A 10,389-nucleotide genomic window follows, 5' to 3' on the forward strand; every position below is an offset into this window, starting at 1 on the left:
TAGCGTCGGCCTGGCCTCACAAGTTGCTGGGTCCGGGTGCCTCCGAGGCACTGAACTTCAACGACAAGGAGTGCTGCCTATCGTTGCAACAGCTGCAGCAGCACCGCAATCAACTGGGCCGGCAGTGCACGTGTAGCAACAGAACACGTTATCCAGGAAGTACAGTGTCTCTACGTCTAATATTGGGTAAGGTGTTTACCCAGTTTCCAGGACAAGCGGTGCACCCGTGCCTCGGTAGCGCAGTAGGCAGCGCGTAAGTCTCATAATCTTAAGGTCGTGAGTTCGATCCTCACCCGGGGCATTTAATTTTCTGTGACATGGTGGTGCTGTTGCTAGGGCGCCAACGTATTTCTTGTTTGTTATCCACAGCGTTTCAACGCTTCAGCGGGAAAATGTTTACTTCCTGTTATTGCTACTTACAGCTTCCCTTTTCCTCTTCTCCCAGCAGAGCATGAAGCCAAAAGCATTGCTCTGCGACGTTTGAGGTGCGCGCCTTGCCAGTCAGTATGTGCACAGATGCTCGCAAAGAGAGGGGGGCGCCGACGCGGCACTCGACACGAAATGCGACAAGCGACCGTACGAACGGTCGAACGAAACGGCCACATCCGGTGTGGTCTAGTGGCTAGGATACCTGGCTTTCACCCAGGAGGCCCGGGTTCGATTCCCGGTACCGGAACGGAATTTTTTCCACACGAATCGTGACAAGTTTGAGCTGTCCGAGCGGCCGTTTCCCGTCCTGCTCGCAATATAGCTACTGTTTCGTGACCGTCAGCAGAATATAGACTAGGGAAGCAGACACACGACGACCATAGAAATGGTGTGCGGCTTCATGCCACCTGTTTCCAGCGTAGGGCTGAGCAACTGCATCTGCCGAGGCCCGTTAGCTCAGTTGGTTAGAGCGTCGTGCTAATAACGCGAAGGTCGTGGGTTCGATCCCCCCACGGGCCACTACTCTTTTCCTACTACGAAAAGGCGGCGCCGATTTCAGCTGGCGAGTGTGGTGACCAAAAGATCATCACCCTGCGTGGAAGTTGATAGAGGATCCGAACCCGACTCGTCGGGGAGCGCTACAGCATTCACTCGGCAATGGCCATAATATCTTGAATACACTGGTTCTCAACCGATAAAGAGAAAATGAAAGAAAATGTCCGATTGCCGATGCGTAACAACTTTGGCCCTTGTCAGTACTTGGGCGGGTGAGCGCATGGGAACACAGGGCGCTATTGGCACTTTTACTTCCTATTTTTGTTTCTCCTTTCTTTTCGGAGCTACAGCCCGATTCGGTCAGGGAGACGCCACCGTGAAATGAAGGGGGCGTGCTGTGTGTCCATCGCCTCGCCTCTCCTTACCTCTCTCAGTCGTTTCTCGTGCTTGTCGTTTTGATATAGGCCGATTTGAGAGCGTCAGCTCTCGCGTCAGCCGAGCAAAGTCGAGACAAGTCGAGACACACTAAGGGCTGGTATGCAGCGAGTAAGAGGGCGAAAAAACAATAATTTAAGAGCGCGTGGCAAAAGTACTCATACGCGAAATTAAAAGCCTGCTGCGGTGGCCGGGAATCGAACCCGGATCAACTGCTTGGAACGCAACTATGCTGACCATTACACCACCACCGCACAAGCGAGCGCCGCGCGTCCGCGCTGTGTCGGCTTCCCGCCAGTCGGCAGCGGCCGAAGGTGATCGTACCTGGCAGGCGCATTTCGAGGCAGGCTAGGGGAGCACATCCAGACGCATTCGGACAGCGTATCCGCGCACATTTCGCATCCTTTGGCAAGAGTTGGGCGCCGGCAACGCAAGAGTACGCAGAGGACCGCGTTCTGGCGGCATTTTTAAGCAGAGCAGTGCAGTGCAGGATTCAGCGTCTGCAGCATCTTTTCCACAGAATGCTACGGCGCTTGACGGCAGTCCCACTTTCCCTTGAGACATCTGCTCGGCAAGCAGCGTCAAGTTACCGCTGGCCCGAGCATCGGTGGTTCAGTGGTAGAATGCTCGCCTGCCACGCGGGCGGCCCGGGTTCGATTCCCGGCCGATGCATCATTTTGCTTTTCCCGCGATAATGCTGCCGCGTGGCTTGAGCGCTTGAGATGCACGATCCACAAGAATGTGTAGCTGGATTTCCCTTGAGAAGGACCGAGAACGCAGCACTCGCGGGTCCCCACTAGGACGCTCGCATCATGTTCTACAGACTAGCGTCGGCCTGGCCTCACAAGTTGCTGGGTCCGGGTGCCTCCGAGGCACTGAACTTCAACGACAAGGAGTGCTGCCTATCGTTGCAACAGCTGCAGCAGCACCGCAATCAACTGGGCCGGCAGTGCACGTGTAGCAACAGAACACGTTATCCAGGAAGTACAGTGTCTCTACGTCTAATATTGGGTAAGGTGTTTACCCAGTTTCCAGGACAAGCGGTGCACCCGTGCCTCGGTAGCGCAGTAGGCAGCGCGTAAGTCTCATAATCTTAAGGTCGTGAGTTCGATCCTCACCCGGGGCATTTAATTTTCTGTGACATGGTGGTGCTGTTGCTAGGGCGCCAACGTATTTCTTGTTTGTTATCCACAGCGTTTCAACGCTTCAGCGGGAAAATGTTTACTTCCTGTTATTGCTACTTACAGCTTCCCTTTTCCTCTTCTCCCAGCAGAGCATGAAGCCAAAAGCATTGCTCTGCGACGTTTGAGGTGCGCGCCTTGCCAGTCAGTATGTGCACAGATGCTCGCAAAGAGAGGGGGGCGCCGACGCGGCACTCGACACGAAATGCGACAAGCGACCGTACGAACGGTCGAACGAAACGGCCACATCCGGTGTGGTCTAGTGGCTAGGATACCTGGCTTTCACCCAGGAGGCCCGGGTTCGATTCCCGGTACCGGAACGGAATTTTTTCCACACGAATCGTGACAAGTTTGAGCTGTCCGAGCGGCCGTTTCCCGTCCTGCTCGCAATATAGCTACTGTTTCGTGACCGTCAGCAGAATATAGACTAGGGAAGCAGACACACGACGACCATAGAAATGGTGTGCGGCTTCATGCCACCTGTTTCCAGCGTAGGGCTGAGCAACTGCATCTGCCGAGGCCCGTTAGCTCAGTTGGTTAGAGCGTCGTGCTAATAACGCGAAGGTCGTGGGTTCGATCCCCCCACGGGCCACTACTCTTTTCCTACTACGAAAAGGCGGCGCCGATTTCAGCTGGCGAGTGTGGTGACCAAAAGATCATCACCCTGCGTGGAAGTTGATAGAGGATCCGAACCCGACTCGTCGGGGAGCGCTACAGCATTCACTCGGCAATGGCCATAATATCTTGAATACACTGGTTCTCAACCGATAAAGAGAAAATGAAAGAAAATGTCCGATTGCCGATGCGTAACAACTTTGGCCCTTGTCAGTACTTGGGCGGGTGAGCGCATGGGAACACAGGGCGCTATTGGCACTTTTACTTCCTATTTTTGTTTCTCCTTTCTTTTCGGAGCTACAGCCCGATTCGGTCAGGGAGACGCCACCGTGAAATGAAGGGGGCGTGCTGTGTGTCCATCGCCTCGCCTCTCCTTACCTCTCTCAGTCGTTTCTCGTGCTTGTCGTTTTGATATAGGCCGATTTGAGAGCGTCAGCTCTCGCGTCAGCCGAGCAAAGTCGAGACAAGTCGAGACACACTAAGGGCTGGTATGCAGCGAGTAAGAGGGCGAAAAAACAATAATTTAAGAGCGCGTGGCAAAAGTACTCATACGCGAAATTAAAAGCCTGCTGCGGTGGCCGGGAATCGAACCCGGATCAACTGCTTGGAACGCAACTATGCTGACCATTACACCACCACCGCACAAGCGAGCGCCGCGCGTCCGCGCTGTGTCGGCTTCCCGCCAGTCGGCAGCGGCCGAAGGTGATCGTACCTGGCAGGCGCATTTCGAGGCAGGCTAGGGGAGCACATCCAGACGCATTCGGACAGCGTATCCGCGCACATTTCGCATCCTTTGGCAAGAGTTGGGCGCCGGCAACGCAAGAGTACGCAGAGGACCGCGTTCTGGCGGCATTTTTAAGCAGAGCAGTGCAGTGCAGGATTCAGCGTCTGCAGCATCTTTTCCACAGAATGCTACGGCGCTTGACGGCAGTCCCACTTTCCCTTGAGACATCTGCTCGGCAAGCAGCGTCAAGTTACCGCTGGCCCGAGCATCGGTGGTTCAGTGGTAGAATGCTCGCCTGCCACGCGGGCGGCCCGGGTTCGATTCCCGGCCGATGCATCATTTTGCTTTTCCCGCGATAATGCTGCCGCGTGGCTTGAGCGCTTGAGATGCACGATCCACAAGAATGTGTAGCTGGATTTCCCTTGAGAAGGACCGAGAACGCAGCACTCGCGGGTCCCCACTAGGACGCTCGCATCATGTTCTACAGACTAGCGTCGGCCTGGCCTCACAAGTTGCTGGGTCCGGGTGCCTCCGAGGCACTGAACTTCAACGACAAGGAGTGCTGCCTATCGTTGCAACAGCTGCAGCAGCACCGCAATCAACTGGGCCGGCAGTGCACGTGTAGCAACAGAACACGTTATCCAGGAAGTACAGTGTCTCTACGTCTAATATTGGGTAAGGTGTTTACCCAGTTTCCAGGACAAGCGGTGCACCCGTGCCTCGGTAGCGCAGTAGGCAGCGCGTAAGTCTCATAATCTTAAGGTCGTGAGTTCGATCCTCACCCGGGGCATTTAATTTTCTGTGACATGGTGGTGCTGTTGCTAGGGCGCCAACGTATTTCTTGTTTGTTATCCACAGCGTTTCAACGCTTCAGCGGGAAAATGTTTACTTCCTGTTATTGCTACTTACAGCTTCCCTTTTCCTCTTCTCCCAGCAGAGCATGAAGCCAAAAGCATTGCTCTGCGACGTTTGAGGTGCGCGCCTTGCCAGTCAGTATGTGCACAGATGCTCGCAAAGAGAGGGGGGCGCCGACGCGGCACTCGACACGAAATGCGACAAGCGACCGTACGAACGGTCGAACGAAACGGCCACATCCGGTGTGGTCTAGTGGCTAGGATACCTGGCTTTCACCCAGGAGGCCCGGGTTCGATTCCCGGTACCGGAACGGAATTTTTTCCACACGAATCGTGACAAGTTTGAGCTGTCCGAGCGGCCGTTTCCCGTCCTGCTCGCAATATAGCTACTGTTTCGTGACCGTCAGCAGAATATAGACTAGGGAAGCAGACACACGACGACCATAGAAATGGTGTGCGGCTTCATGCCACCTGTTTCCAGCGTAGGGCTGAGCAACTGCATCTGCCGAGGCCCGTTAGCTCAGTTGGTTAGAGCGTCGTGCTAATAACGCGAAGGTCGTGGGTTCGATCCCCCCACGGGCCACTACTCTTTTCCTACTACGAAAAGGCGGCGCCGATTTCAGCTGGCGAGTGTGGTGACCAAAAGATCATCACCCTGCGTGGAAGTTGATAGAGGATCCGAACCCGACTCGTCGGGGAGCGCTACAGCATTCACTCGGCAATGGCCATAATATCTTGAATACACTGGTTCTCAACCGATAAAGAGAAAATGAAAGAAAATGTCCGATTGCCGATGCGTAACAACTTTGGCCCTTGTCAGTACTTGGGCGGGTGAGCGCATGGGAACACAGGGCGCTATTGGCACTTTTACTTCCTATTTTTGTTTCTCCTTTCTTTTCGGAGCTACAGCCCGATTCGGTCAGGGAGACGCCACCGTGAAATGAAGGGGGCGTGCTGTGTGTCCATCGCCTCGCCTCTCCTTACCTCTCTCAGTCGTTTCTCGTGCTTGTCGTTTTGATATAGGCCGATTTGAGAGCGTCAGCTCTCGCGTCAGCCGAGCAAAGTCGAGACAAGTCGAGACACACTAAGGGCTGGTATGCAGCGAGTAAGAGGGCGAAAAAACAATAATTTAAGAGCGCGTGGCAAAAGTACTCATACGCGAAATTAAAAGCCTGCTGCGGTGGCCGGGAATCGAACCCGGATCAACTGCTTGGAACGCAACTATGCTGACCATTACACCACCACCGCACAAGCGAGCGCCGCGCGTCCGCGCTGTGTCGGCTTCCCGCCAGTCGGCAGCGGCCGAAGGTGATCGTACCTGGCAGGCGCATTTCGAGGCAGGCTAGGGGAGCACATCCAGACGCATTCGGACAGCGTATCCGCGCACATTTCGCATCCTTTGGCAAGAGTTGGGCGCCGGCAACGCAAGAGTACGCAGAGGACCGCGTTCTGGCGGCATTTTTAAGCAGAGCAGTGCAGTGCAGGATTCAGCGTCTGCAGCATCTTTTCCACAGAATGCTACGGCGCTTGACGGCAGTCCCACTTTCCCTTGAGACATCTGCTCGGCAAGCAGCGTCAAGTTACCGCTGGCCCGAGCATCGGTGGTTCAGTGGTAGAATGCTCGCCTGCCACGCGGGCGGCCCGGGTTCGATTCCCGGCCGATGCATCATTTTGCTTTTCCCGCGATAATGCTGCCGCGTGGCTTGAGCGCTTGAGATGCACGATCCACAAGAATGTGTAGCTGGATTTCCCTTGAGAAGGACCGAGAACGCAGCACTCGCGGGTCCCCACTAGGACGCTCGCATCATGTTCTACAGACTAGCGTCGGCCTGGCCTCACAAGTTGCTGGGTCCGGGTGCCTCCGAGGCACTGAACTTCAACGACAAGGAGTGCTGCCTATCGTTGCAACAGCTGCAGCAGCACCGCAATCAACTGGGCCGGCAGTGCACGTGTAGCAACAGAACACGTTATCCAGGAAGTACAGTGTCTCTACGTCTAATATTGGGTAAGGTGTTTACCCAGTTTCCAGGACAAGCGGTGCACCCGTGCCTCGGTAGCGCAGTAGGCAGCGCGTAAGTCTCATAATCTTAAGGTCGTGAGTTCGATCCTCACCCGGGGCATTTAATTTTCTGTGACATGGTGGTGCTGTTGCTAGGGCGCCAACGTATTTCTTGTTTGTTATCCACAGCGTTTCAACGCTTCAGCGGGAAAATGTTTACTTCCTGTTATTGCTACTTACAGCTTCCCTTTTCCTCTTCTCCCAGCAGAGCATGAAGCCAAAAGCATTGCTCTGCGACGTTTGAGGTGCGCGCCTTGCCAGTCAGTATGTGCACAGATGCTCGCAAAGAGAGGGGGGCGCCGACGCGGCACTCGACACGAAATGCGACAAGCGACCGTACGAACGGTCGAACGAAACGGCCACATCCGGTGTGGTCTAGTGGCTAGGATACCTGGCTTTCACCCAGGAGGCCCGGGTTCGATTCCCGGTACCGGAACGGAATTTTTTCCACACGAATCGTGACAAGTTTGAGCTGTCCGAGCGGCCGTTTCCCGTCCTGCTCGCAATATAGCTACTGTTTCGTGACCGTCAGCAGAATATAGACTAGGGAAGCAGACACACGACGACCATAGAAATGGTGTGCGGCTTCATGCCACCTGTTTCCAGCGTAGGGCTGAGCAACTGCATCTGCCGAGGCCCGTTAGCTCAGTTGGTTAGAGCGTCGTGCTAATAACGCGAAGGTCGTGGGTTCGATCCCCCCACGGGCCACTACTCTTTTCCTACTACGAAAAGGCGGCGCCGATTTCAGCTGGCGAGTGTGGTGACCAAAAGATCATCACCCTGCGTGGAAGTTGATAGAGGATCCGAACCCGACTCGTCGGGGAGCGCTACAGCATTCACTCGGCAATGGCCATAATATCTTGAATACACTGGTTCTCAACCGATAAAGAGAAAATGAAAGAAAATGTCCGATTGCCGATGCGTAACAACTTTGGCCCTTGTCAGTACTTGGGCGGGTGAGCGCATGGGAACACAGGGCGCTATTGGCACTTTTACTTCCTATTTTTGTTTCTCCTTTCTTTTCGGAGCTACAGCCCGATTCGGTCAGGGAGACGCCACCGTGAAATGAAGGGGGCGTGCTGTGTGTCCATCGCCTCGCCTCTCCTTACCTCTCTCAGTCGTTTCTCGTGCTTGTCGTTTTGATATAGGCCGATTTGAGAGCGTCAGCTCTCGCGTCAGCCGAGCAAAGTCGAGACAAGTCGAGACACACTAAGGGCTGGTATGCAGCGAGTAAGAGGGCGAAAAAACAATAATTTAAGAGCGCGTGGCAAAAGTACTCATACGCGAAATTAAAAGCCTGCTGCGGTGGCCGGGAATCGAACCCGGATCAACTGCTTGGAACGCAACTATGCTGACCATTACACCACCACCGCACAAGCGAGCGCCGCGCGTCCGCGCTGTGTCGGCTTCCCGCCAGTCGGCAGCGGCCGAAGGTGATCGTACCTGGCAGGCGCATTTCGAGGCAGGCTAGGGGAGCACATCCAGACGCATTCGGACAGCGTATCCGCGCACATTTCGCATCCTTTGGCAAGAGTTGGGCGCCGGCAACGCAAGAGTACGCAGAGGACCGCGTTCTGGCGGCATTTTTAAGCAGAGCAGTGCAGTGCAGGATTCAGCGTCTGCAGCATCTTTTCCACAGAATGCTACGGCGCTTGACGGCAGTCCCACTTTCCCTTGAGACATCTGCTCGGCAAGCAGCGTCAAGTTACCGCTGGCCCGAGCATCGGTGGTTCAGTGGTAGAATGCTCGCCTGCCACGCGGGCGGCCCGGGTTCGATTCCCGGCCGATGCATCATTTTGCTTTTCCCGCGATAATGCTGCCGCGTGGCTTGAGCGCTTGAGATGCACGATCCACAAGAATGTGTAGCTGGATTTCCCTTGAGAAGGACCGAGAACGCAGCACTCGCGGGTCCCCACTAGGACGCTCGCATCATGTTCTACAGACTAGCGTCGGCCTGGCCTCACAAGTTGCTGGGTCCGGGTGCCTCCGAGGCACTGAACTTCAACGACAAGGAGTGCTGCCTATCGTTGCAACAGCTGCAGCAGCACCGCAATCAACTGGGCCGGCAGTGCACGTGTAGCAACAGAACACGTTATCCAGGAAGTACAGTGTCTCTACGTCTAATATTGGGTAAGGTGTTTACCCAGTTTCCAGGACAAGCGGTGCACCCGTGCCTCGGTAGCGCAGTAGGCAGCGCGTAAGTCTCATAATCTTAAGGTCGTGAGTTCGATCCTCACCCGGGGCATTTAATTTTCTGTGACATGGTGGTGCTGTTGCTAGGGCGCCAACGTATTTCTTGTTTGTTATCCACAGCGTTTCAACGCTTCAGCGGGAAAATGTTTACTTCCTGTTATTGCTACTTACAGCTTCCCTTTTCCTCTTCTCCCAGCAGAGCATGAAGCCAAAAGCATTGCTCTGCGACGTTTGAGGTGCGCGCCTTGCCAGTCAGTATGTGCACAGATGCTCGCAAAGAGAGGGGGGCGCCGACGCGGCACTCGACACGAAATGCGACAAGCGACCGTACGAACGGTCGAACGAAACGGCCACATCCGGTGTGGTCTAGTGGCTAGGATACCTGGCTTTCACACCCAGGAGGCCCGGGTTCGATTCCCGGTACCGGAACGGAATTTTTTCCACACGAATCGTGACAAGTTTGAGCTGTCCGAGCGGCCGTTTCCCGTCCTGCTCGCAATATAGCTACTGTTTCGTGACCGTCAGCAGAATATAGACTAGGGAAGCAGACACACGACGACCATAGAAATGGTGTGCGGCTTCATGCCACCTGTTTCCAGCGTAGGGCTGAGCAACTGCATCTGCCGAGGCCCGTTAGCTCAGTTGGTTAGAGCGTCGTGCTAATAACGCGAAGGTCGTGGGTTCGATCCCCCCACGGGCCACTACTCTTTTCCTACTACGAAAAGGCGGCGCCGATTTCAGCTGGCGAGTGTGGTGACCAAAAGATCATCACCCTGCGTGGAAGTTGATAGAGGATCCGAACCCGACTCGTCGGGGAGCGCTACAGCATTCACTCGGCAATGGCCATAATATCTTGAATACACTGGTTCTCAACCGATAAAGAGAAAATGAAAGAAAATGTCCGATTGCCGATGCGTAACAACTTTGGCCCTTGTCAGTACTTGGGCGGGTGAGCGCATGGGAACACAGGGCGCTATTGGCACTTTTACTTCCTATTTTTGTTTCTCCTTTCTTTTCGGAGCTACAGCCCGATTCGGTCAGGGAGACGCCACCGTGAAATGAAGGGGGCGTGCTGTGTGTCCATCGCCTCGCCTCTCCTTACCTCTCTCAGTCGTTTCTCGTGCTTGTCGTTTTGATATAGGCCGATTTGAGAGCGTCAGCTCTCGCGTCAGCCGAGCAAAGTCGAGACAAGTCGAGACACACTAAGGGCTGGTATGCAGCGAGTAAGAGGGCGAAAAAACAATAATTTAAGAGCGCGTGGCAAAAGTACTCATACGCGAAATTAAAAGCCTGCTGCGGTGGCCGGGAATCGAACCCGGATCAACTGCTTGGAACGCAACTATGCTGACCATTACACCACCACCGCACAAGCGAGCGCCGCGCGTCCGCGCTGTGTCGGCTTCC

The 10,389-nt window shown here is 54.9% G+C and overlaps 24 non-coding genes across 24 annotated transcripts; 19 read left to right on the forward strand and 5 right to left on the reverse strand.

Annotated features, from left to right (window-relative positions):
- Positions 1 to 228: 228 nt before the first annotated feature.
- Positions 229 to 301, forward strand: Trnam-cau. The gene has a single exon. It is a non-coding gene; the product is annotated as a tRNA-Met (tRNA).
- Positions 302 to 604: 303 nt separating this feature from the next.
- On the forward strand, positions 605 to 676 carry Trnae-uuc. Its single transcript has one exon. It is a non-coding gene; the product is annotated as a tRNA-Glu (tRNA).
- Positions 677 to 874: 198 nt separating this feature from the next.
- On the forward strand, positions 875 to 948 carry Trnai-aau. The gene has a single exon. It is a non-coding gene; the product is annotated as a tRNA-Ile (tRNA).
- A 593-nt stretch (positions 949 to 1,541) lies between these two features.
- On the reverse strand, positions 1,542 to 1,613 carry Trnag-ucc. The gene has a single exon. It is a non-coding gene; the product is annotated as a tRNA-Gly (tRNA).
- A 347-nt stretch (positions 1,614 to 1,960) lies between these two features.
- Trnag-gcc lies at positions 1,961 to 2,031 on the forward strand. Its single transcript has one exon. It is a non-coding gene; the product is annotated as a tRNA-Gly (tRNA).
- A 381-nt stretch (positions 2,032 to 2,412) lies between these two features.
- Trnam-cau lies at positions 2,413 to 2,485 on the forward strand. The gene has a single exon. It is a non-coding gene; the product is annotated as a tRNA-Met (tRNA).
- Positions 2,486 to 2,788: 303 nt separating this feature from the next.
- Trnae-uuc lies at positions 2,789 to 2,860 on the forward strand. The gene has a single exon. It is a non-coding gene; the product is annotated as a tRNA-Glu (tRNA).
- Positions 2,861 to 3,058: 198 nt separating this feature from the next.
- Trnai-aau lies at positions 3,059 to 3,132 on the forward strand. Its single transcript has one exon. It is a non-coding gene; the product is annotated as a tRNA-Ile (tRNA).
- A 593-nt stretch (positions 3,133 to 3,725) lies between these two features.
- On the reverse strand, positions 3,726 to 3,797 carry Trnag-ucc. The gene has a single exon. It is a non-coding gene; the product is annotated as a tRNA-Gly (tRNA).
- A 347-nt stretch (positions 3,798 to 4,144) lies between these two features.
- Trnag-gcc lies at positions 4,145 to 4,215 on the forward strand. The gene has a single exon. It is a non-coding gene; the product is annotated as a tRNA-Gly (tRNA).
- Positions 4,216 to 4,596: 381 nt separating this feature from the next.
- Positions 4,597 to 4,669, forward strand: Trnam-cau. Its single transcript has one exon. It is a non-coding gene; the product is annotated as a tRNA-Met (tRNA).
- Positions 4,670 to 4,972: 303 nt separating this feature from the next.
- Positions 4,973 to 5,044, forward strand: Trnae-uuc. Its single transcript has one exon. It is a non-coding gene; the product is annotated as a tRNA-Glu (tRNA).
- Positions 5,045 to 5,242: 198 nt separating this feature from the next.
- Trnai-aau lies at positions 5,243 to 5,316 on the forward strand. The gene has a single exon. It is a non-coding gene; the product is annotated as a tRNA-Ile (tRNA).
- A 593-nt stretch (positions 5,317 to 5,909) lies between these two features.
- Trnag-ucc lies at positions 5,910 to 5,981 on the reverse strand. Its single transcript has one exon. It is a non-coding gene; the product is annotated as a tRNA-Gly (tRNA).
- Positions 5,982 to 6,328: 347 nt separating this feature from the next.
- Trnag-gcc lies at positions 6,329 to 6,399 on the forward strand. The gene has a single exon. It is a non-coding gene; the product is annotated as a tRNA-Gly (tRNA).
- Positions 6,400 to 6,780: 381 nt separating this feature from the next.
- On the forward strand, positions 6,781 to 6,853 carry Trnam-cau. The gene has a single exon. It is a non-coding gene; the product is annotated as a tRNA-Met (tRNA).
- A 303-nt stretch (positions 6,854 to 7,156) lies between these two features.
- Trnae-uuc lies at positions 7,157 to 7,228 on the forward strand. The gene has a single exon. It is a non-coding gene; the product is annotated as a tRNA-Glu (tRNA).
- Positions 7,229 to 7,426: 198 nt separating this feature from the next.
- On the forward strand, positions 7,427 to 7,500 carry Trnai-aau. The gene has a single exon. It is a non-coding gene; the product is annotated as a tRNA-Ile (tRNA).
- A 593-nt stretch (positions 7,501 to 8,093) lies between these two features.
- Positions 8,094 to 8,165, reverse strand: Trnag-ucc. Its single transcript has one exon. It is a non-coding gene; the product is annotated as a tRNA-Gly (tRNA).
- Positions 8,166 to 8,512: 347 nt separating this feature from the next.
- Positions 8,513 to 8,583, forward strand: Trnag-gcc. The gene has a single exon. It is a non-coding gene; the product is annotated as a tRNA-Gly (tRNA).
- Positions 8,584 to 8,964: 381 nt separating this feature from the next.
- Positions 8,965 to 9,037, forward strand: Trnam-cau. Its single transcript has one exon. It is a non-coding gene; the product is annotated as a tRNA-Met (tRNA).
- A 303-nt stretch (positions 9,038 to 9,340) lies between these two features.
- On the forward strand, positions 9,341 to 9,414 carry Trnae-uuc. Its single transcript has one exon. It is a non-coding gene; the product is annotated as a tRNA-Glu (tRNA).
- A 198-nt stretch (positions 9,415 to 9,612) lies between these two features.
- Trnai-aau lies at positions 9,613 to 9,686 on the forward strand. The gene has a single exon. It is a non-coding gene; the product is annotated as a tRNA-Ile (tRNA).
- A 593-nt stretch (positions 9,687 to 10,279) lies between these two features.
- On the reverse strand, positions 10,280 to 10,351 carry Trnag-ucc. Its single transcript has one exon. It is a non-coding gene; the product is annotated as a tRNA-Gly (tRNA).
- Positions 10,352 to 10,389: the final 38 nt, after the last annotated feature.

The sequence above is a fragment of the Schistocerca piceifrons genome, unplaced genomic scaffold (assembly GCF_021461385.2).
Source record: "Schistocerca piceifrons isolate TAMUIC-IGC-003096 unplaced genomic scaffold, iqSchPice1.1 HiC_scaffold_675, whole genome shotgun sequence".
Classification (NCBI taxonomy): domain Eukaryota; kingdom Metazoa; phylum Arthropoda; class Insecta; order Orthoptera; family Acrididae; genus Schistocerca; species Schistocerca piceifrons.